Here is a 21,798-nt window from a genome sequence, read left to right as displayed (position 1 = left end):
GTTTTAACTCTTACCCACCCGTTGTACCCAGGAGATTTTCTCATGGCGAATGTTTTTTATGGAAGAGAGACTTCTTGCTTCCTGACTCGTAACAGGCCCAAATCCCAACAGCAAGCCAAGCTAGAAAACCAAACAATAAACAAACAAACCAAAATACTTTTGTAATTGTTTTGCCAATGTATTAATTTTCTGTTATCTACCTTTAATATGTTTTATATGAACATGGCCCACCAAGAAGTAATGTGCCTTTTCGACACTGTCCTACTTTCTGGGAGGAGTTTCATTTATGAAATCCTATGCGAATTATACACTCGCACATCCCTTTCTTCACATATTTTACATTCTCATGGCTTTTGGGGGGGAACGATCCCCCCCAGTCTCACTCTTTCAGGACATCTCATTGATTTTGATATGGGGATGTTCTCTGGGGGTGACCTTCAACCCATCCAGAAGAATATTTGCATATGCTATAGTTTTAAATGGAGAAAATAGAGCCAAACCAATAGCATTTAAAAAAAAAATATATATTTTTTTTTTAATAAAAGAGCCTTAACCTTGACAGATTGAATTGATTGGAGAGGGTGTAGTACCTCAGATTCTGAAGTCGTGTATAAACAGGTAAAATGACAAGCAGGTTTGGGGGTAGAGCATCAGATTTCAAAAACAGGGATTCACCAGAAGATCCCATTTAGTCCCTATTGTGGTTTGTTTAAAAAAAATATACATACCCAAGGTATCACTCATAGATTGGCTTGATGTTAATTTGAATGAGGTTTGAGTTATCTGTTCAAATTGTGTAACCAGGACAAGAAAAAGCTTCTTAAAATAAGAATAGGTAACACCTGGCTTGAATGAGCACACAGGATAATTCTCTCATCCAAGGCCAGGTTAAATGTCACTTCAGCGACAGTCCCTGTATCAGCCAGCTCATCCTCTGCCCCCTCGTCAGAGTTGAGTTTCTCAGATTGCAAGTCGTACCTGTGCTGATCTGGCAGGACTCCAGCCGCAGTTCCCTCTCTGTATTAATGAAAGAAAGGGCCGCAACATGATAGGCCTGACTACATGAAATACCTGCTTTTTATTCTTTTTTTAGCCATTGCTTGAAGTCACAGCAGGCGTCATGTCTTTCCCCTCCTACTCCACATTTTGTGATGACAGCAATGGAAACCCTACGATTTTTAAATTATTTATTGTGATGTAATATCCTGTCCATTGTAGAACTTGGTTTGGGTTTGGCTGTTTTCAGTCTTTGTTTTTTTCCATTATTTTATTACTATTTTTGGTTTGATTTTGTTTTAGAATCTAGGCTTGTTTTCTATTTTGTACCTCAAATACAGTTCATATCTCTTGTCTACCTTCTAAAAAATGTAAAAAATAACAAAATCTGTGAGTTGCTAAAACACAGTGGCTGAAATGCAAAGTCAGCTCCTTGGCAGCCCCTTAGTGTGGCCTTCAGTGTTGGCCGCGCTATTATTTCCTACTCCCGAGTCCGGGAAAGGGAGTGACTGGGGAGAAGAGTTTGTGGAAGTGCCACCGTGCCCTTGGCCTAGCTGTGGCCTCCCAGACTCTTCCTGGTGGCTGTTATCTTGCTGCCCTAACTGGAGCACAGTGGTCAAAAGTACATCACACCCAGAATCCCTCTAGCACTGCGTAGGCTCAGTGTGGCCTTAAACAGGACCTGGCCTACAGGCGTCTGACAAAAGACCAGCAGCACTGGAGCATTTATTGAGATTAATATAGGCCAAAGTCAGCTTTGCTTTTTTCCTTTTCCTTTTTTCTTTTCATGAAATGATTTGACACTGAGGAATGCAGCCCTGGAATGGAGGAAGAGACAGCCTTCCTCCCCTGTTTGCACAGTGTGGCGCTCTGAGATAAAGATCGCTGATAACCAGGGTATCTTTTGTTCGCTTTGAAAGCAGACATGTTTTGCAGTCACAGTGTCTCCTTGAATGCTCTGACACTGGCCGGGTTAGCCAGTCATGTTCAGGCCCAGGGTAGGCCCCACTCGGCCCAGGTGTGCTGAGTAGAAACTTCCCAAGCAGTGCTGGGATCTTTCAGTATTTGGTTTCCACACATCACTTCACAAAGAGCAGGATGTATTGCACATGTTTCATATTGATGGCTGAGTGTCTCATATGTATTGGTACTTCTAGTACCTATCTGCACACCCATGCAGTTCACCTTGAAAACAATACATTTAAAGGTAGGGTATGCAATCTTTTCCAGAAACATTTTTTGTTATACTGTTTATTAGGTTTAGTATTTTTACATTTCTTAAAATAGAACAATTTCAATTTTAATACTTATGATTAAAATCGTTTAAAATATCAGTTCTTAAAATCACTTAAAATTTTTAAAATCTTGTGATTTTTTTAACAAAACTAAAACAATAAACTTTAAAATAAACGTGCTCAAATCAAATAAACAAAACGTGATAAAAGCAAAAACTGCACACCAACAAAAAAGTCAAATACATTGAAGATAACAGAAAATGCAATAGACAAAATAAAGAAACAATTAAAAAGTAAAAATAAAAAACAAACAAAAAAGTCTAATGCATTTTAAATTAAACCCAAAACGGTCAATGTATTTGACAAAAAAATATAACAAAACTATACCAGAAACCCTAAACAATTGTGATTTAAAAACAATTAAGATTTGTTATTTAAAATCTTCTTTTAAAAACAATCATTCATAAAATCTTTAATAGATCTTTAAAAGATCTTGGACTCGGGCTCCAGCAGGGGGAACTAACCGTCCCCGGAGGTGGGTCCCATCATGGGATCCTGAGCTCCCCCAGATCTTGTATACGCCAGTTCTTAAAGGCTTCCTCCTTGCCCCTCTGATGGACCTCCAGATTGACGTAGTCTTTTACAAACACCATGCCCCTCCGCGCGATGACGATCGGGTCCAGCTCCTGCTTATTAAACAAACAGATGTTCCGTCCCTCCCACAGTGCCTGCTTCACTGCGCAGACGACACGCCACCAGCACCTCAGGGTTGATGTTGAAATTCCCCTTGCCGGACCGTATAGGATCTGCTGGGCGGTCGCCCGCGCAGGAACGGCGAACCTGTGGAGGAACGGAGAAAACAGGAGCCAGACCCTGTGGGCGGAGGGGCACTCACTAAAAATGTGAGCCTCCGTCTCCTTCCCCAAGCAACCCTTATAGGGGCAGGTGTCATAAGGAGCTATGCCCCTTCTGTGCATAAACACTCGGGTGGGGAGACACCGACTCACAGCCATCCAGGAGACATCTTTCTGCGTGTTCGTGAGGCAAACGTGCGTAGCGTTAGCCCAGATAAACCGGCAGGTTTCGGGAGGGAAATCTTCTATCCGGCTGGTCTCCTGGGCAGATCTCATCTGACTACAGATGGTCTTATAATCCCAGGAGGCCAGCACGACTTTATGGAGGCCTACTTCGAGCGCAAAGGCTCGGAGCGCCCTGTAGAACGGCGGGGGATCCCACGAGTGCGGCCTGGTGTTGTCCATGGCGCAGAGGCCGAATGGTCTCAGGCTGCTGGCAAAATAAAAGCGGTTCATGAAACTCACTTTCTTGCCAGCAGCCTGGATGTTCTTGACCACATAGGCCAGCCCCTGCGCCTTTATCAGCCGCACAACGTCCGGGACCCCCCTGCCTCCATCCAGGGTACCCTTCACCATCTGCACTCTTTTCAGCCTCTCCATTTTGCTCCCCCAGACAAACCGAAATATAATTCGGGTCACTAGTTTTGCGATACCCTTGTCTGGGGGGAAGATCATTCCTACGTAGAGGAGTATCGGGAAGAGGATGGCCTTTACGACCAGCACCTTACCAGCCATCGTCAAGGTCCTTGTGCTCCAGCCGTGGATCTTCCTTTGGACCTTTGCTATGGCCTCCTCCCAGCTCCGGGTGCCCGTGTTGGTCCCGTCGATCGTGATCCCCAGAACCTTGATAAACGGCTTCACAGGGAACACGGTCGGCGGGCCCCGGCCGACAGGCCATGCCCTGGAGAGGTAGACCTCGCTCTTGGCCTTATTCACAGCGGCCCCCGTCGCCCTGCAGAAGCCGTCCAGCAGTTCCTCGACCCTGGCCACGGACGGAGCGTCCGTGCAGACCACGGCCACGTCGTCCATATAGGCCAGGGCCTTCAGTTGCTCTCCGCCGGAACCCGGGAGATGGAAACCTGTCACCCGGACGTCCCGGCGGATCGCCTGCATGAACGGCTCCAAGCAGAGGACGTACAGCAGGGCCGACAGGGGACAACCCTGCCGGACCCCCGACCTGACCGGAAATGGTTCGGTCAGGTGGCGGTTCACAAGGACCCTGCTGCTTAGGCCGCTGTAGATGATCTTGACCCACCTCCTCAGGCCAAGAGCGAGACCCATCCTCTCCATAACAAGCTGCAGGTATTCGTGGCCCACTCTGTCGAAGGCTTTCTCCTGGTCCAAGCTGATTAGGACCAGGGGAAGCCTTCTCTCGTTCGAGTAGGCCACGACATCCCTGAGCAGCATGGCGTTGTCGGCCGCCGATCTCCCCCGGGCACCACAGACCTGGTCGGGACCCACGACTTGAGGGAGTGGCCGCTGCAGCCGGAGCGTCAGTGCTTTGGCCAGTATCTTGTAGTCGGTGCACAGGAGGCTGACTGGCCGTACTGGTTGAAAGTCTCTTCACATCCTGATAGCAATCAATAATTTAAGTGGTCTAAATGTAAATATATATATATATATCTTCTGTGGAAGGGACAGGACTTAAAAAGGATCGACCAATCATTGCATTTGGTGCGAATGTAATGATAGGATGTCCTTCCTGTCTGTCAATCTATATTTGCATACCGCCGCGCAACTTGTTCATCAGCGCGGGAACCTTGACGCTGTGCAGAGCGAGCGCGGGAATGCAAGGCGAACCGCAGCTGCTATTTTTATAAACATAATAACTGTAAATAAGTTTTTTACGTTCGTTATTATTGTAATGTCTAACCTGTGAATGAGACCTGAGGTCATCTGAATCTGTTGCGATCGATCCCACCCGCACGTCTCTCCTCCCGGCGCTGAGACTCTGCTCTGTGTGTGTGCGCATGTGTGATAGAGGGGGCGTGGCTTTGGACACGCCTCTGAAGCGAGGGCGGCTCTATGCTTTCAAAACAAGCTGCAAACTGCTGGCCTCTCAGGATTGCACACCCTAGCTTTAAGTTTAAAAAACCATAATAATCACAATAAAATTCCTAGCAGGTATGGCCGGCACAGGAATCACACTGACAAGATTCCTTCCCAATGCTGTCCTCTAGTGGGGAGTTGGGAGAAGTGCCATGGATGACTGTGAGTGACAGGAAGGTATCCAGCCTGCTTTGAAAGGTGGCCATCAAAAACAAAATGCATAAATACAAGTCATTTGCTCTGTTGATCTGTGGCAGTAGAGGGCTAAGCAGAGGTGCAGGCCAGAGCTGAACACAGTCTGCACACTATAGGGTTTCAACCCCGCCTCCCCTGTGCTGTACTTTTGAGAATGTGGTTATGTAAGGTTTGGCAGGGGCTGCGATGCCGTTGTTAATGCTGCCTGTTCTTCTGCGATGACCTACATCTGATATTAATAGGCCATCTACTGTACCAGCCGAGTCTAAGCTGGGGGAGAGCGTGCTGCTGCCTGGAGAGAGGGGTGTGCTTGCCAGAGAAGACGCAACAAAATATCGCAATTGGGGGGTGAGGGGGTGGATGGGGCAGTTGCTTCCCTGCAAGGTCAATAGTCTTCATGATGCTATCAGCGAGGGGAACTCTCAGGAAGTAAAGAGCAAAATGTTTAGCTTGAGCTCAGCAAAGGCATAAATAAATCAGTCCGTGGGCGTGCACTGGAGAACCCCCTCCAACACACGAAAGCATGCACGCACGCACAAACAAACAAACAAATGCACACAAATCACTGACTATTCACAAAGCATTGGAAACACAGTATTTGGTTTGCTTTGTAATCTGCATATTGTTGCTTCAGGAATTTGAGTCTTATCAGTAATAATATTAATTCATTTATGAGGAGTTTTGCTTGTTTTGATGTTTTGGTTTTATCGTAGTTACTGGACAAGCTAGGAAATTGACATTGAAAGTGTAAGTGATGTCTTTGTTTGTTTTTTTGTCTTTTTTTGGGGGGTGGCGTTGACTGCTCGTTTAAGGCTAATATTCTTACTTATTGACAGATGCTTGCACATCATTGTATTTATTCTTGTGAAGCCGGGCTACTTCTGTTTCCTTTGTCCTGTTCTAGGCAACAGCGTTCCCTTTGCTTTGGACACATTGTTCAAAGGTGCTGTTACACTTATCTGAGGCTTTCATTTTCAGCACGATGGAGGTTTGTCGGCCCACAAATTCCCTGCGTTGTGGGGTTGTTCGTTTTGACTTGCTAACCTCAACACTTATTTGTAAAAACCTGTCGGAGCAAAATCTCACTTCCTTCCTGAAGAACAGCTTCTAATTGACTCCAGAAAACACCAGGAAGCGTGCTGTTTGTTAATTACCAGAAGTCAACGGCAACTTCTTAGAAAGAATGTTACCGGGCCAGTTGTGATATTTGAGACATAACCCAGTGAAAATGTTTTTAGTTTTTTTAAAATAGTTAATCTGTTGGAGGTGGGGATTTGAACTCGTTTGCCTCTTAACTGTACTCGGGCCTATTTAAAATCCACAATTTCACCCACATACCAAATGTAAGATCCTAGCATCCACTGGAGCATGAGATTTTGCAGGAGGTTTGCAGTTTTCAAATGGGCTCTTGTGGACTTACTCAAGTCTTTTTCGGTGATCTGCCTCACACTTCCCTCCTTGACACACCGACTGTTCAAAGACAGTTTTCTCTCGTTCCCTCCAAGTACCTGATGTGACTTGACACAGAAAATCTCACAACCTTCGTACAGTCAAAGAGTACCCAATATGAGGCCTTTGCCTAGATTTACTTGATTTTTCAGCAGTCGTCCTTCAAAACAGATGACTCTCCCCAGAAGCCGTTTGTATAACCCCCGAATGTGCTTCTGAGTTTAGCGGTTTTGTGTATGCACAAGTGAAGTGTATGAATTTGAGCCGAGACAGCTGCACAATCCAGTGGCATTTGGCCACTTATTTTAATGCAGTCAGTAATCCGTCGCTCCAAAAGGCCAGAAAAAAAAAAAAAAAAGGGTTCATTTCAGGGTTTAGGGAGGCATCCCAGAGCTGCTGAGGATTAGCAAATGAACACTCAGCGAGCGCTGCCTGGAGACGAATCGAGCAGTTAAAAAACACAGGAGAATGTTTCCCGGACAATTTCAACCAAATGGGATCTCCATTTACTTGGTTTTCTTAGCCGATTTTGCTTGTTTGCCACTTCAAGTTCAGGAACCCTCAAATCACAGCTGCTCTGTCCCCGTTCACAACCCCAGCCCCTTTCAAAGGAACAGTTTACCACTTATCTGATATCCTGGCGTTTGTTTTGTTGTTTTCTGCTTAAGTGATCTGCTGAGACCGAAAAGGATTTGGATGAGGAACGGCCTAAATCCTGGGCCTGAAACCATGAAACTTTGTTAGTGTATAAGGCTAATATACGACTGAGGTTGCCTTGATTTGTTTTTTAGCAATCCTAGAAGAAACACATTATAGTGAAGAAAATATTAAGTAGGTTAAGAAACCAGAAGTCATACACTAGTAATACAAACCTAAGCTAAACTGATTGCCCTAGATTAGCTGTCTTTGACCTTTAAGCTCAGTCAGGATCAGTTTTATTTTTTGTAGTACCTTTGATGAAAGTGTTCTTTACATATTCTTTACATTTACTGTTTTGGAAGAATATGTGACAAAAAGTAAGGAGGAGTAATTGTATTGAAGTGAACATGAAGGCGCTGTTGAAGTGCAATTTTCGACTCTGACCACAAGAGGGCAGGTGTTTTTCAGGTTCAGTTGCCTTGACTTTGAAAACCTTGACAATGCCCTTGTTCCCCCACTGTCACTCTCATCCGTTTCATCTTAAGCATGTAGTTGAGGATTGTATTTTTAACATTGTAATGTACAAGTGTTATGTCTGGTAAAATAATAACATACATATTTTTAAGGTCTTATCCTCTGCTATAATCAGCTGGTTTATAACATATCACCTGTATTTACTCAGCACAGCAAAATACATCGATCAAACTCTTGAGCAGAAGGAAAAATCCCAGTTCACCCTGATCTTTTGTTATCAGACCGGACAGCGCTCATAAAGTGCCCCTGTTCGCAGGATGATATAGTCAGAGCTGGGCTGTGGATCACTGTTGTGATTCGTGCTCTTGATCTCACGTAGGTAGTTATTGTAATGTGGGAGCAGAGGCACAGAGGACGTTTGGCAAATTGAATCCCAGAGGGGTCGGCGTTTGAACTGACAGTTGATGCTCAGAGGATCCCGCAGTCCAAACCGCTCTTGTTAAAATGAGAAGAGCTCATTGGGAGCCAAATCGAATTGTCACGTTATGTAAGGGGGCTCTTCAGGGCTTTTTCATCCTCCTTCGCTTTTTGTAGGGAAGAGATTTACATTTTATATAGGTCTATGTGTGTGTGTATGTGTGTATGTGTCTATGTGTGTGTGTGTGTGTGTGTGTGTGTGTGTGTGTGTAAATATACAGTGAGGGAAAAAAGTATTTGATCCCCTGCTGATTTTGTACGTTTGCCCACTGACAAAGAAATGTTCAGTCTATAATTTTAATGGTAGATGTATTTTAACAGTGAGAGACAGAATGACAACAAAAAAATCCAGAAAAACGCATTTCAAAAAAGTTATAAATTGATTTGCATGTTAATGAGGGAAATAAGTATTTGATCCCCTATCAATCAAGATTTCTGGCTCCCAGGTGTCTTTTATACAGGTAACGAGCTGAGATTTAGGAGCACTCTCTTAAAGGGAGTGCTCCTAATCTCAGCTCGTTACCTGTATAAAAGACACCTGTCCACAGAAGGAATCAATCAATCAGATTCCAAACTCTCCACCATGGCCAAGACCAAAGAGCTGTCCAAGGATGTCAGGGACAAGATTGTAGACCTACACAAGGCTGGAATGGGCTACAAGACCATCGCCAAGCAGCTTGGTGAGAAGGTGACAACAGTTGGTGCGATTATTCGCAAATGGAAGAAACACAAAATAACTGTCAGTCTCCCTCAATCTGGGGCTCCATGCAAGATCTCACCTCGTGGAGTTTCAATGATCATGAGAACGGTGAGGAATCAGCCCAGAACTACACGGGAGGATCTTGTTAATGATCCCAAGGCAGCTGGGACCATAAAACCAAGAAAACAATTGGTAACACACTACGCCGTGAAGGACTGAAATCCTGCAGCGCCCACAAGGTCCCCCTGCTCAAGAAAGCACATGTACAGGCCCGTCTGAAGTTTGCCAATGAACATCTGAATGATTCAGAGGAGAACTGGGTGAAAGTGTTGTGGTCAGATGAGACCAAAATCGAGCTCTTTGGCATCAACTCAACTCGCTGTGTTTGGAGGAGGAGGAATGACCCCAAGAACACCATCCCCACCGTCAAACATGGAGGTGGAAACATTATGCTTTGGGGGTGTTTTTCTGCTAAGGGGACAGGACAACTGCACTGCATCAAAGGGACGATGGACGGGGCCATGTACTGTCAAATCTTGGGTGAGAACCTCCTTCCCTCAGCCAGGGCATTGAAAATGGGTCGTGGATGGGTATTCCAGCATGACAATGACCCAAAACACACAGCCAAGGCAACAAAGGAGTGGCTCAAGAAGAAGCACATTAAGGTCCTGGAGTGGCCTAGCCAGTCTCCAGACCTTAATCCCATAGAAAATCTGTGGAGGGAGCTGAAGGTTCGAGTTGCCAAACATCAGCATCGAAACCTTAATGACTTGGAGAGGATCTGCAAAGAGGAGTGGGACAAAATCCCTCCTGAGATGTGTGCAAACCTGGTGGCCAACTACAAGAAACGTCTGACCTCTGTGATTGCAAACAAGGGTTTTGCCACCAAGTACTAAGTCGAAGGGGTCAAATACTTATTTCCCTCATTAACATGCAAATCAATTTATAACTTTTTTGAAATGTGTTTTTCTGGATTTTTTTGTTGTTATTCTGTCTCTCACTGTTAAAATACACCTACCATTAAAATGATAGACTGATCATTTCTTTGTCAGTGGGCAAACGTACAAAATCAGCAGGGGATCAAATACTTTTTTCCCTCACTGTAATATATATATATATATATATATATATATATATAGTTGCTTTGGGGAATTTAAAGCTGTCAGATGCATATAATTCAGCCCTTTGCTGGAATATCTGCCTGTGAAAAGTAAAAAATAAAATAAAAAATGTATATAGTAGTATTCATCAGGCTTTCTGTCTGAATTTTAAATGTTATTATCACTGGTTATAGTTCTTTGGCCAGCAGTGGCATTACATTTCTGATCTGGATTAGTGTCTGTGGATGGGAGTAAAGTGCCCTAGCCCTGACGTGGGCAGTGCCGCATTGAGGAGGGCCAGGCTGAGATCCTGAGGGACGGCAATGTTGTGTCCTGTGGATGGCACTCTGGCCCTATAGAGGAGACTGCGTCAGGATTTCTTCTTGCATTATCAGCAGAATAACCTGCACAGTATTGAAAAACTGTCTCCACTGGACTCTTGTTCTCAGCTGTATGTAAGTGGGAGCCAGTTGTGCAGTACTGTGCCCTTGGCATGGCACCAGGGCCCGGAGAGCTGCTGGGTACTCTAGACCCAACACAATCGGACCCATACTTCAGACCCACCAAAATTACATTAATATGACTTCTAGCTGTCTACTGCTTGACTTTTGATCTCTTCCTTTAAAACCTGTAGGGCTGTGTGTCTCCAGGACCAGTACTGTAGACCCCTTCTTTCAGGGTGAATTTTTCGAAGATCGAACATCCATTTCTTGTGTGTGTCAAAGTGACAACAGTGATATAACGTGTTATAAAAACACAAAAAGTTTGAAAATGTTAATCCTTCCTTGTCACTGTGCTGTTTTGGTAGTAAGGAAATACAAACCAGAGAATGATGTTTACAGTTCCCCATAAATTGGAAAGAGTGATCCAGTAGTGCCTGCAGGATTTGTTCTCATTGTGGGTGTTGTTCTGTCTGTAGCCACAAGATGGCACCACATCTCTGCAGTTTCCTCTTTGAACTATTGCCGGAGTTCCACAGAACTGAGCTTTCTAAACAGGCCGTGCTGCATAGAGGTACTTTAATTGAGGTCCATATTAAAACTCAAAATGCTGGGGATCATGACTTAACACTTATTTTACACTAGTACTAGCGACAGTCAAGCCAAGCTTTCTGCTGGGTAAGGCTATTGATTTACCGAGACTAACATCAAGGAGCATTTGTAATAATCCTCGTACATTTCCCTGTGACCTCAGGTTTTGTGGCAAAACTGGATTGTTTTTATCTTCAAACACCTTTTACTGTTCCTTCCAGCTGGGAGTGCAGAGTTGCTAAAAGCTCTGAAAGTTTAGCCAGAACTGCAGAAGCTATAACGTCAGGCACACCAAGCAATTCCCAACACAGGGGCTCTGTTTCTGGTTTGATTTTTATTTTTAGCACTTGGGTGGAAAAAAGTGAACCAGCATCCTGACTTTCTCCTTTCTGCTCTACTGATCTTGGCTGACACACATAAACACTGCAGAAGCACAGCCTGAAAACAGACTGAGCTCATGGCAGCAGCCAGCCATTCAGTTTTACTCAGGTGTTGCTCTTCCCACTAATTTAATATCACAATGGATTGTTTTCAGTGTAAACTTCCAGAAACCCCTGTAACGCAACACTAACCTGCACAATGGAAGTATTGCTCTGAATATGTTCATTTTGCCTCTTCCAACAAATTGAATTGTATCTTATTAAACAATAAACATATTATCTGCCTTGCAGCTTGACCAGACCAAGAATAAAGTTGACTCAACAACAAAACCAAAAATGTTAAAAGGAGAGCATTCTGTTCTGGTAATCTTTGCACTCCTAAAAACAAGAATATCTATTTATGACACACACCCCTGGCATGAAATGAACTGCTCCTTTTTATAATTTTTTTTTGTACGGTCTCTAGATTTTCTGAAGCATATTGGTAGCCTGTATGTTTAAGTCATTTGCATAGGGTGCCCTGGAGTTGGGGGTTCTGGTTGTTGTTCCTAAGGAGAGTGCATCAAATCAAGTTAAAATAATCATTGTATTCTATCATTTTATTTTTTATAAAGTTCAAATTAGACTAGTTCAACTCCTTGGTTCAGGATGAAAAATGTAAAGCATTTCCTTTATTCATGATCGGCATCTAGACAAAGCAGCAGAGCAGTGAAGACTTCATATAGTTTGGGCAATTAGTTGGGTTATTAGGAGGCTGTAAGTGGTTTCTGGAATGTCTTTTTAACTCCCTGCCTTGACCTGGTAACATTTGTGACAGTTGAAATATTTACTCAAATAATTATTTTATTTAAGGAGGCCTGCACAGTTTGGCAAGCTGGTATCAAGAGCATTAAGATTATAGACATATTTTAAAGTTTTATCTCCTTATTTGTAGGGAATGAATGCCAATTTGCTGTTTAGTTTTTTTCCCCCGTTATTATTTTGCATGTTTGTAGAGAACATTCTGTTTCCTCGTACGAGATGTCTCTGTTTGCGGACTTGGCTCTGGCTTTTTGGACACTCTTTTCTGGAAGTGCAAGCCTGTGTTATTTCAGCATCCATGCAAAGGTCAGTAATTTCAGTAGGACATGACAGCCATTAAAAAGTCAGAGTGTTGGTACATCACAGTGAGTTCTCTGTGAAGTGTTGGAAAGATATCATTTTATATCTTAAAAAATAAATAAATGGAAGGCCACGTGCTGAAAAACACTCACAAGGTGATCTGAAACCCCAGCTAAATAGTACTTAGTACTATTTGTACTAAATAGTCCTCAAATGAATATTGTTAACTTGTTTATACTGAAAATGAAGTTCCTTTGTCTCCCTTTTGGAAGAACACACTGAGCTTATAACACTGTATTTGTTAGAAATGTTCACAAAACTCCCTATTTCTGTAGTTTAATTGCTTTTGTTAAGCTGAGTGCTGAAAGGAGGTAGTGACAAATCAGGCCATGGGGAACAACAGTCGAATTTGGCCTTTGCTTAAGAGAAAGAGAGGTGTCTGAAAATCCCCTTTTATGTCTAAACTATAAATTTCATATCCTGACAGAATGACTGGGCGATTAGTTTATCCTTTTGTGGGATTTTAAGACCTTTGAAGTGCACTCACTAGTATGGCCCTGAGGTAAACAGGTGCGACTCTTTCTCGTAATCAGCACGTTACCCTGATACATTAAAGTAAACCCCAAAGGAGACCAAAGGGAAAGCAAAAATGGCAATGTGAAAAAAGAAACGAACAATGAAACCTTCATGTACGTTGCATTTGTGTAAATGTGAGAGTTTCAGTGGCGAGTCAGCTCTGGATCTGGGCTACAGGTCTACCTGTAAAACCCTCCTATCTCAGTTCCCACGCTGTCTAGAGACCTGTGAAGAAGGCAGGACACTTCTCTGGAGCCACTCATTTCACCATGTTAGGCAGAGAGGCCCTCTGAGCCCTGCGTCACCCCGGGCCGGCAGATATGGGAGGAATTCACTGGGGCAGCTGAGTGATTTGATAGCGCTGACACTTACCCGCGGCAGTTGCGCAGGAAGAGACGTACTGTCTGATTATTGCAGGAACAGGGTCTATGATTAAACTAATGTGTTTAGAAACTGGCTGACATGAACTATGTAGAAAGAAATAGCTGATCCCCAGTTCAGGGAATGGGAGATGGGTGATACAAATGGGGCATCAGCTCAAAGTAGCCTTATGCTGAATTGTCCAACCTGTAATGGGCAATGTGGATATTTTGTGGGGCTCCAAGTCTTTATTTAAATTTACATGTAACTGAAAGACACAGGTGTAGAAACCTATGCAGTGTGCAGCACCTGTAGCTAACTATAACTCCTGCATAAACCATTCTGTACCTTACCTATCCACAGATAGGGCAAAATCTGTTTAAAATGCCCGTCGGGGGTGTTGGTGTTATTTGTGACGAGATCGGCCTTCATGTTCATCCTGTCGTTGTGCTTTCTTAGTGTGTTGCTCAAGCTCGTTCCCACTGGAAATTCATAACTTTTGTTGTGGGTGTTGTACAGGTTGCTTTGGCAATTCATGCTGAACCCCCCACAGGAACTGTGAATCCTTTGTGAGGCCAGAGATGTTGTATTAAGAGAAATATATTGTTCTGTGATCTATTGTATTCTTATGTAAGTGAGTCTTGTTGTTTGCAAAAGTTGAGTGCTATTTGGTAATCAGTCAGCTGGCATTTTACTGGTCTGTTTAAGGTTTTTCACCTAGATTAAGGTAGTGGTTACTATCAATCGAGGAGATTATGCTCTCTAAACCATAAACGGGTGTTGTTGGGAAAAAAAGTTTCTGTACAGTACAGTATTACACAAAGCACAGAATTCAAATACTGCCAGGGAATCTGTGTGTGTGTGTGTGTGTGTGTGTGTGTGTGCAATTGCTCTCGGTATGGTCCTTTAAAATAAATGTTAATGTATCTGTTGTTAAAGGAAATCTGTTTTCAGAGGGAAATATGATAAGAGTTCCTGTCTGTAACTGACGGTGTTATTTTTGAAGTCGTGCCGATTTAATCTCAAACTTTTCCATCTTCTGGAAAACAAACAAAGCAGAAACTGAAAAAAACTTGAAAAACTAAAGGAAAAAAAGTTCTGGGACTGCAATACTGACCAAGCTGTGTCTATTTGAATTGCACAAAACTACGCAATTGCTTCTACCGAGAGCCGTGTTCCCCTGGGATCCGAGGTCCTTCAGTTTTGTGCCGATCTCAGAAAGGGGGAAGGCATATGTTCTCACGGCAACCCTGCTGATGAAGTGTAACTGTGATGTCAGCGGCGAGGGTGGGCGGCTGCTTGTGTCCAGCTCTAAAAATACCCTGGGCTGACTTTTCTGTGGTATCCATGGTAACTTTGAAGTGCAACAGGAAAAGCCTGTCTTGTTAAAGAGATTTTCATTTGTCATTATCACTTAGCAGGGGCTTTTTTTGTTTTTTTTCTCTCCCTTGTTGTCTAAAGCCCCGTCCTCAGGTCTAGTCCAGTAAGTGCACACAGACTTCCTGCAGGTCAGAGCTGGGCGTGAGCGGACTACCCTGCCTCACAACAGTTGGAGACGAGAAGTGGCCGAGATGAGGAGGGAGGAGAGGGGCCGCAGCTGAGCTAGAACGCAGATGTGTGTCTTTCTGGAGCGCAGGCCCATGTGGAGAAACTGCCATGGCTTGCCTTTGCAATGACAGCCAGTCTTCTGGTTACCTTGCACTCTGTACTGTTAATTTGTAAGCTGACCGTCTACTTCCAAACACTGCGTTGGTGAAACCCTGGTGGAATTTAAACTCTTATGGAGCACAAGACCTTCTCAAACATCTACCCACGAATCCCTCCACAGCACATTAGCCAGGAAGCTGTACACAACTCAGTATGTGGTTTAATTTGCCTTGGGGACAGATGTGCTTGAGCTTCTTAAGTGTACAGTCAAACCGTGGATAGCTTATTGTGACCTCCCTATAATATATCTCACTCTGGCACTGATGATGAAAGTAAAGCAACATGCCTCAGTGCAGATAATTTTCTATTCAAAACTAATCTGTATGATGTTCTGTGTTTGAATCTCCAGTGTAAGACAGTACTTCTTTACTTTCAGCAAGACTCAAGACCGCATGCTTGTATCCCCTCTGCATTTAATGTCGCCCCACATTGGTTTTTAACACTGTTGTTCTCGAGAGATCATTAAACACCACTCTGATAACTGATAATGAACCCCAAGCCATCTGTAGCTATAGATTTCTATGAATTATTGATTAACAATAAAGACAACAACAAAAAAATAATTATCTTGCAGCCAGAGCATACAATATGTTTGTTTGCTCTGGGCGTTTGTAGTGTAAATGGGCCTTCTCTCATGACTAAAGCTGCAAGAGCCTATTTGGTATCTTTGCCAACCTCCTGTGTCGTGACAGTAGGAGAGAATAATAGAGCGCTGTGCTTTTGAAGTCTGAAGAGATTCTCATTAGCTGTCTCTTGCCATCCTGCTATTACTCACCCATAGCAAGGAGGGCCCACAGACTTTCTCAGGGCCGAAGGGTGACGTCATTCTAGCAATTGGTGCCTGGGGCTTTTCTTAATGAAACCATAAGCATGTGCTTTTACACGAGAGGTAATCATATTCATACCTTACACCTAACATTTACTTCCCCATCTATTTGCAGCTTTGTTTTTATCCATACTTCACACGGTATGGAAAACCGAGTGGCAGTGCAGATTTTGTTTTTCATAGGTAATAGAAGAGGCAGGCCCATCACCTGCTGCCAGATTCTTACGTTATGTTTGAAATCCAGTGCTTGAAGCAATCTCATAGCTGAGGCCGTAAGACTACAAGAGAACAGCAGAGAGCAGATGTTGAAATTAGAAGAGCGGCAAAGTCTGGCCCCCAGCTAAAGCCTTGCATTACCAGTGTGGAGCAGTTTGCTGTTGCTCGGTAGCCCAAGCCGCCATGCAGAATGGGTGTGGGTAGTTGGTTAGGATGATCTTTCCTCTTGCCATTACTCAGATGCTCCTTGGGGTGAATGATTGGTGGCCATCCAAAAAACTAATTATTTGCATTATTTATGTTAGAATTACAGCTGTATCTTTTAAGTATTCTGCACAAACAAATAATATAGCCTACTGAAGTGTTGCCAGCAATGATTGCTACTGTTGGTACTGTAATCAAATTCTGGCATTAAAAAAAGTTTTCAAATTCTTTTTTTTTTTTGTTTACACACAGATGAAGGGAGAGGTTTGAAAGTCAACATATTATTAATATTATTATTATTATTATTATTATTATTATTATTATTATTATTATTATTATTTTATTTCTGTTCTCCCAGTGTAGTCTGGCAGTATGAAGAAGCTGATAAAATTACAGAGAGGAAGAGAGAGAGAGAGAGCAGACATCTTGAGTTATATAATTGCCTGCTTTTTGGAGCGCGGTAGCCATTGCATTCTTTCCCACTGCTACTAATTCATGGAGACGGGGTGGCAGGGTAATTTTATTAAAGGAACAGAGACCAAAAAACCTTTCAGGACGGTGACTTGAAGGGAACCAAAAACAACCAAAAAAGGCATTTTCTTCCTAAAACTGGTCTTCCTTACATGGTTTAGTATAGCCTCTGTGTTCAGAGGCTGTTGACTGAAGTACACATCCCACAGAGCAGGCTTTGGCTTACTAGCTTAGGTTGGCAAACGCCAGCCTGGCCGACTTCTATGATCTGTCTGACCACTATGCATTAAAATAATTGAATAAATGCGCCGAACATTATATAAGTCATTACATGTATTTTTAGCTTATGACTGCACTCACAAATATTGACTGCAACACAAATTTCTACACTAGAGTTAAAAAAATAAATACAAATGTAGTCCTGCTTACTTCAGCCTCAGAGGTATACGTTTTGGCTTGCTGCATGGGTACCCGAGTCATGGCCTACGTGCATGCTCCCTTTTGTGGATTGTGTCGCATCGTCAATATTGTCCCTATCAATGCCACTAGCTTCAATGTGGCAGGGCTCTGCTCACCATGCTCAACTTGAGATAATACCCCTCAATTTGAAATCACATATGTTGGTTACTATTATTTATACATCACATTACATTTTCCAATGGTTTGCAGTGGTTAATTTTGGTCTGTGCAAAGGACAGCAGCACTCCTCCTGGTGAGCAGCAGGCGGGGATCAGATATGGGAGCATAAGCCAAGAAGCCTGCTCCCTCACTGGGCAGCACTTACAGTTATTGGTTCTTTACTAAAAGCAGCCAAATAACAGTTTGTGTATTTTACGCTTTCTTTATTAAGAGAAAAGAGCCTGTAAATCCTCCATCCCCCTCCTTCTCAAGGGCTTGCATGTCTGAGAAGCAGCCATTGGAAGAAAGATAACATCAGACTGCTTCCTCTGATCGCTCACTGTCCAGACTGCAGTTAAATATTGTATTTAGATTTTTTCATACATTTCTTTGTGTGCACTGCATGACTACATTTCAGTGTCTGGTAGGAGAAACAGGAAAACTCATTATTGTAGGTTTTCTACCCCTACTTTAATCGTAAAGCCACATCCTTGGGCATTGACAAACTTGGTTATATTTGTTTAGTTGTTTATTTTGTTTATGTATTAATTAATTCATAATGAATGTATTTATTCATGCATTAATTTATCATTCATTCATTCCTAATGCATTCATGCATTTAGTATTCATTCATTCATTAATTTATCATACATTCATGCATTTGGTATTCATTTTCATTTATCATTCATTCATTCTTTCATGTAGTATTAATTCATTATTAATGCATTAATTCATTCAAGCCAAGCACTTGATAAACTTTTGATCTTCCATTTTTCCCCGTTTAGAAATGATCCCTTTTGGGTGGACAGCCACTCTGGGGAGGAGTATCAGTGCCCATTCCAATTCCATCCGCTTTGCTTTGCCTGGTCAGGTCTGTCCGGCTGTCTAAATGTCCCTAGCGTGGGCGGATTGCGTAATCCAGGAGGTGGCAGAGCACAGGGCCACCGCAGCTGGAGGAATTGATCGGGCTGCGTGATGCTAGCTTGCAACAACAACAATAATTATAATAAATAAATAAATAAATAAATAAATAAAAAGGGACACTGCTTATTCAGCCAAGGAGTCTGACTCAGGCAAACTGACTGAACTGGGTAATTTATCTTCCCTGGGCCTCCTAACAGTCTGACATCTCTCCCAGCACACGGCATACGTGCTTGGAAGGAGGAGAGGTCTACCAGTGAGCACTGCAACGATTAAATGATGACCAAGGTAGATCTTTGAAAATATCTAGCGTTTCCCCAGAACAACGCTGAGTTAAAACTGAAAAAGGGCAGATTTTCCCCTCAGTTTTATCAAGGGACAGAAAGCACATGGCAAACAGAGATTGAGTTTCACATGGAAGTGGGAAGTATTTAGGCATGATTGTATTTATTTTTTTATGTATTCATTTATTCCTTTATGTTATTCTGAATATAGTATAGCAACAGTGTTGGAGGTCTGGAGCAAAGCAGTCACTCAATCCTGAAATTGATTATCATCCAAACATTTGAATGCAGATGATGTGATCTTCAGTCAAATGCACTGATTTACAGTTGGCTGACATAAGACTCATCTCAAATAGTACTCTTGGGATTGGTAAATGGAAATCAGAAAATAAAAGAAATGAAAAGCCTAGAAATGAAAAGGGGGGGAATCTTTCACTTTCCTTGTCTTTGGTTGTGTTGTTTTTTTACTTCAGTTAATTAAAAGCAATGCGTAAAAGGCACTGTCTTACCTAGAAGTGCTTTGCAGACCGTTGAGTTTCCAGACAGCTGCCAGGGCACATTGTAGAAAGCAGTGTTTGAGCCGCACTGCAAGTGAAAACTGGTTAAACCTATCAACACAATATTAAATGTACTCCTGAGTTTGTAAATCTTAGTATTTAGAACAACTGTTTAGAGACTCTCTCCATTTTTTGGGAATGCTACGTACAGTTTAGTTTTTTTTGTGATCAACTCATTATGATGTTTTCTTTCTCAGACTGGATTCCCTGAACCCATACAAGATAAAATGTGTTTCTCTATTTGTGAATATCTATCTAAAAGCCTGATGAAGCTTGTGAAATAATCGATTATTAAGAAGATGAGAAATAGGCCATTTAAAAAGAAATCCATAGGAATGAATGTATTCTATGTCAGTTTTTTGGGGGGCAAAACAATCAAAACAAACAGTTTTATATTATTTTTTAATTGTAACATTGAATTTCAGTTGTTATGGGGGGCTGGCAGTGGAGAAATATGCTTGGAAAAGAGTGGTGAAATGGAATGAAAATAAAATGTCTAATATTAACAAAGCAAAGATAACATGACATGCAATGCCTGTCCTGTGACCAAGCACAAGACTCTCGCTCTCTGTCTGCTGCTCTTCCCCTGTAGTGGCAGCTCACAGTCTCTGGCACTCAGTAATCGCTTCTAAAATTTACTGCACTTGCTTTTATACCAATCCTGGGATGGGTGGAGCTCACTGGCAACTTCAGCCCATCAGCTCTCCCCCACACCTCTGGAAAAGGGACGTCCTCCCGGCCTCCAGGTTCACTAAGCATAGGAGACGCAGAACCCGTGCTCACAACAGCACAAACATTCTTTCACTGGCAGCACAGGGGAACCCAATAACTACAGCTAGTCTATTGTAATACTGACTACTTTTTTATTTTTAAAGGTCACAGGAATTGTGCAAATCTCAGCTACTGCTTCGGGGGGCAATGAAAGCAGTAGCATTTTAGTAATAAAATGTGTGTATATCTAAATAGATATACATACTTTTCTATACCTTTTGTGGTTTAACCTGTGCTGTATTCGGCCTAATGCAGTTTGGTAACCAAACTGTTTCTTTTTCACAAATAAGTTTCTACTTCTCCAGAAGGAATTGACTAGTTGTTAGCGAACTGCTTATTCTTTGAATGTGATTGTATAACCCACCCCAGATGACTTCACACTTCTCCTCACTTCCGAGCCCTTTTTTGATCCTTAGGTCTGCTTTTAATGTTGGTTTTGTGGTTAACCCACATCCAAGCTTTCTTATTGTGTAATTTCCTTTCATGTCAATATAGAACTCTGGTTAGTTGATGTTTGCAAGGCCACCCCACTCTGGAGGAGTACAATCCCTGTTGTGCAGTTCGTGGTTGTATGTATTGAAATTAGCCATAATGAAAACATTGACTTTGACTTAGAATCCAGTGCCCAAACAGTGGGGGAACAAGGGTGGTAGTAAGAACAGAGAAATCACCCATTCTCTGCTCTGGGTAAGGAATGGTTTAGATTGAATGAATGAGTAACAAGTTTCTCTGCTGGGCATTGCCTTATATGGTATGTTTTGGTATGTTATATGCCAGACTGTTTTGTCAAAAGTTAGTGTAGTCCCGGAGACCTCATAATCTGAGATCATCAGCCAGATAAGTGAGAATAAGCGGTTTAATTCAGGTATACACCTGCAGTGTGTACAATACAGGTATAGTTCACTTCTGACTCGTCTTTAATGAGCCTATATGTTAAACAGTGCAATAGGACATTCTGGGAAGTAAAACGATGCAAGTGTCTTCTATTGTTTTAGTGAATGTGAAGTTGTAAGAGCTGCAATTCAGATAGCCATTCTAGTTTTAAAAATCATAATTTTAGCATGTGATCTCATGTGATTGCTGTAATCTAGCAACACCCTTTTAAATGTTGCTTTAGAAGAGCTGATGGATCTGTAAACCAAAATCTAGGGTTTCATTACAAAAGATGACATCCTGTCTGCGCTGTCCATTAATATTAGAATTAATTATGTTGTTTAATTATATTTAGCTACCATTGATATTGGTTCTTGTAGGAAAATACACAATTTTGTATGTAGATACCTCGCCCATTACAATGGCGGGGTTGAGATGCTGTAATAAAATGAAGGGGTGCGGCAGGTGTGCGGAAAATGTATAGCCCCATCCCCATTGATTTCCATAGCAATACAGCGGTTTCTGTCAGTCACACCCTCCTGCAAAGTGCTCTATAGTCATGAATAAATCCAGTGTAACCAGTTTTTTTCCAACCCAATCAGTCAAATGAACCATAGGAATGGAATAACTCCTTACAATATTACCGACACCCTTGACATCTGTAGGGTGCCACGTTATAGTTATTAATACATTTACAGTTAAACTGGTGTTCTTCTTCAAGCAGTCCTGCAATG

General features: G+C 42.5%; 1 protein-coding gene across 1 annotated transcript in view; it reads left to right on the top strand.

The window, feature by feature from the left end:
• Window positions 1-21,798, top strand: part of mob2a (MOB kinase activator 2a) — a 102,780-nt gene that overhangs the window by 26,745 nt on the left and 54,237 nt on the right. The window lies entirely within an intron of this gene.

Source organism: Amia ocellicauda, chromosome 4, assembly GCF_036373705.1.
Source record: "Amia ocellicauda isolate fAmiCal2 chromosome 4, fAmiCal2.hap1, whole genome shotgun sequence".
NCBI classification, from domain to species: domain Eukaryota; kingdom Metazoa; phylum Chordata; class Actinopteri; order Amiiformes; family Amiidae; genus Amia; species Amia ocellicauda.
This window is presented reverse-complemented; position numbering and strand designations above follow the sequence as displayed.